Source organism: Bison bison, unplaced genomic scaffold (genome assembly GCF_000754665.1).
Source record: "Bison bison bison isolate TAMUID 2011002044 unplaced genomic scaffold, Bison_UMD1.0 scf7180017864066, whole genome shotgun sequence".
Lineage (NCBI taxonomy): Eukaryota > Metazoa > Chordata > Mammalia > Artiodactyla > Bovidae > Bison > Bison bison.
In genome coordinates, this window is record NW_011494638.1 from 3,987,775 (window position 1) to 3,991,676 (window position 3,902).

Genomic DNA, 3,902 nt, shown 5'->3' on the forward strand with positions numbered 1-3,902 from the left:
GAATACAGGTTTTGGGAACTTGGTTCTCATGCTCAGTATGATGCCAGGGCAGGAAGGGTCTGCTTCTGCTCAGTGACAGTCTAGAAGTGTCAGAACATGCACTTCTTAGAAACCCTGTTGCTTACGTACTGTTGTAGATGTCAGCATCAGAGATATCCATTCTTCTGTATGTGCAAACTCTACTCCCAAACTGGCAATGGAGACTCAATTCTTTCCTCTTTATTTCCTTCTTTTCTTTTCCTTTCCAGTCAGGTTTCAGCTGCAGGAAATAGAAGGTACTCTAGATATTTTCAGAAGAAAGAAGCTCATACAGGGAATTCAGATCAGATCAGATCAGTCGCTCAGTCCTGTCCAACTCTTTGCGACCCCATGAATTGCAGCACGCCAGGCCTCCCTGTCCATCACCAACTCCCGGAGTTCACTGAGACTCACGTCCATCGAGTCAGTGATGCCATCCAGCCATCTCATCCTCTGTCATCCCCTTCTCCTCCTGCCCCCAATCCCTCCCAGCATCAGAGTCTTTTCCAATGAGTCAACTCTTCACACGAGGTGGCCAAAGTACTGGAGTTTCAGCTTTAGCATCATTCCTTCCAAAGAAATCCCAGGGCGGATCTCCTTCAGAATAGACTGATTGGATCTCCTTGCAGTCCAAGGAACTCTCAAGAGTCTTCTCCAACAGGGAATTAGGTGCTTCCAAAAGAGCTGGAGAGGTAGGCTCTAGGCTGTGCCTTTAGAGGACCCCAAAACACCTCAGAACTGGCCTACCCAGGAAGCTGCGACATCTGAGAAAGGAAGGTTATCAGGAGCCACCATCAGACCTGCTGACTTTACGAACATAATCCATCTAGATGCCAGGAAGCTGCCACCACCACTATTTCTGTAATTTCCTATCAATGCCCACAAAACAACTTATCAGGCACTGAAAGACTTTTGTTAGAAAAACTCAATATCTATATGACTATGCTTGTCAGCAGAAAAAGCCAAAGAAACAAGAAGTTATATAGCATCACTTTATTTGCACCTTCCCCATCTCGAGTAGGGGTACCTCACTGGGAAAACTGTTTCACCACTCTTTCTGGAAGGCTAAATGCAAGAGTCTGAGAAACAGTGTTTAGCTTTCTAGCCTCTGTGTAACAGGTAAGTCCACTGAAATGAAGAGGAAAGGATGCTGAGTGGCCAGTCCCATGTATATCACACTACTTACCACAGCTGGGTGGGAGTTATCTGCTACTATTAATCCCAAGAGACTGTCAGAGGGACCTCCCTAGTGGTTCAGTGGCTGAGACTCCGAGCTCCCTATGCAGGGGGCCCAGGTTTGATCCCTGGTCTGGGAACTAGATCCTGCATGCCAAAACTAAGACCCAGGGCAGTCAAACAAACAAATAAATATTTTTCAAAAAGAGGTTGTCAGAGTAAATTTGGTATAAATTATGCTACTTTCTTAGTTTATTAAACTTTAATGACAAAATTCTGTACATGGAGCCAGGACTGTCTCTTACTCAAAGACACTTAAATTAGAAGAGCTAAAACTCACTGACAAGTGAGAGAGAGGTATAATGACCTAAATTTTGGTATACTAACATGCTCATACAGTGTGACTCAGTGGCTCTCCAGTATATACTGGTTAAATTACAGTTCTCTCACCATCTTCTATCCCATCTCCATTCATTTTTCTCTTTGTTTCTGTTTCTAATTTAAACTAATTATCTCTTTTGCTGCCATATGAACCCTATCTTACTTATAACCAACAGCAGAGGGCTGCCTATTCCAAGGTTAGTCTGTGAGTTTTAGAAAATGACATTGCTGCAATGTTTTTCTTCAAAAAATAAAAGGAATGAGTGGGTGATTTTTCTAAGCCCTCTTTTACTTTTGTGATAGATCAGAAAATAAAAAGCAAATGATAGTGATGAAATGACAATCTCTACCAGAATACAAGCAATTTTTGTCTTCCCCACAGACTGTGAGCTTCTCACAAAACAGGCGGACACAGCTTTTTTTTTCTGTGTACCTGGTGCCTAGCATACTGCACAATACAGAACAGACTGCTAAAAAGTGTCTGTTGAATGAATAACCCAAATTACACTGGAAGAAGTGGAAGATGACACTTTATCATCATGTCTCTTATCTTCCTATCTCACTCTTCCTCATTGAGGAAAAAGGGAACAGAGAGAGCAGGAGGGAAATCTGAGTCTGACAACCAGGACGCCCACCGTGCCAACAGAGTGGGCCCCACACCACGAAAGTGCCCAGAAGTACAAATCCTTCAGCCAGTTTAGGAAAACCTCATTTCAAAGGGTGGAGTTTCTGGCCCTTAGTACCAGTTGCTGACTGACCACCCACCAATTGGCATAATTTGATTTATCTCAGTTGGGAAGAAGAATGATGTGAGAAGCAAATAACTAAAAACACAGATCTGTACCAAGAGGGGAGAGGGATGGAAGGAGAGAGAAACAGAATGAATGACGCCTCTGGCAAGATGATATCTAGGATCAATTGGTTCTGCTGGAAGAAAGTGAGATGAGAAATCTGGACTAGCAGAGCCTACCTCTGAGTAGTAACAACAACAAGGAAAGAAAGTCCAAGGCCAGCCTGCCAGTCTGAGATTATCTGCCTTGAACAGTTTGTTGTAGCAAGCAGGGAGACAGATCTGATAAGAAGAAAACTATCATAGTTTCAATACTGCATTAGTTTCTTCTGATCTCTTCTACAGAACAATAATGGGACATTAGCTAGACTATTATCTTCAGCCATAACATACTGACAGTCTTTCCTTAGGATTGCCAAGAAGCCACCATTTGTCCACCACTTCTTTGTTTCTCCTCTGGTAGCAATAACTAAGAAATTCAATTCTAATTGCATCACATAATCATTCTCAAAACACTCTGAGATAACTTGGTTGAATCAACAAGTTGCCCACTGCTTATAAACCAAAAACTTTCAAGAGAAACATAAAGATACTTTGTAGAGACTGAAGATACCAAGTTACCAAGAGAAAGCACTATTACAACACTTAGAACAATCTAAGTAATTAATCTAAATTAGGCTGAAAGATTTACAGTTAATTGGATCTAATCTTGATAATAGGAACATGTGACAGCTTATTCAATCAGCAAGAATGCTCATATTTTTTGTGAGCAAAATTTAACCAGTCACTGTTACACTAGACATTCTTTTCATTTTCCACCCATTCCCATTTTTGAGACAATCACCAATAACACAAGGAAACCCCATCTCATTTAAAATGGAACTACTCTTTACAAGTAAGTTTGTTTTTAATAAGCACAAGGCATAACCAGCATAAGTTATTTAGCTGATAAGAGACAGTTTTGCCTTCTCAAATCACAGAATTTTAAGGTTGAACAGCTGTGGCAAGTCCTTTTAAATATTTATACTTTTTTGGCTTCATCTGTAAAATATCAGTGAAGACCAGGGAAACAACATGAACTTTCCACACTTGACACTTGTTGCTAAATAGAAAGGGGGGAAAAATCTATCTCCCTGCTTTCCCATCCCCATCTCGTCTAAGAGAGTTTAAAAGGATATCAGAAGAAAAAGAAAAAGAAAAAAAAAACTAATGACACTTCAGGTCAAAGTCCATAAAGTTAAGCCCAAAGGGTTTCTCTTTGCCAGAACAGTCTAATCAACAGCCGGGATGCTAAGCTCCAGGGAAATGCGCCCCACCCCCTCCCGGAGCTCACGCATACTCGGCTCGGGGTGGCAGGAAGGGGCAGGCGAGGTGCTGCGCGTACCCCCGTGCACTCAACCCGAGGGCTGCCTAACCCCCCTCCTCATCACTTCCTGAAAGAAACTGACAAGGAAGGCGGGGGTTCTAGGGAAAAGAGGGGTGTGGAGTCCACAGGCTCGCGAAGAAAATGCCGCTTCCTAAAGCAACGCCCCCGCCC

The 3,902-nt window shown here is 42.5% G+C and overlaps 1 protein-coding gene across 1 annotated transcript in view; it reads right to left on the reverse strand.

Moving 5' to 3' along the window:
• NEDD4 (neural precursor cell expressed, developmentally down-regulated 4, E3 ubiquitin protein ligase) overlaps positions 1-3,902 on the reverse strand; it is a 144,959-nt gene that overhangs the window by 140,701 nt on the left and 356 nt on the right. The window lies entirely within an intron of this gene.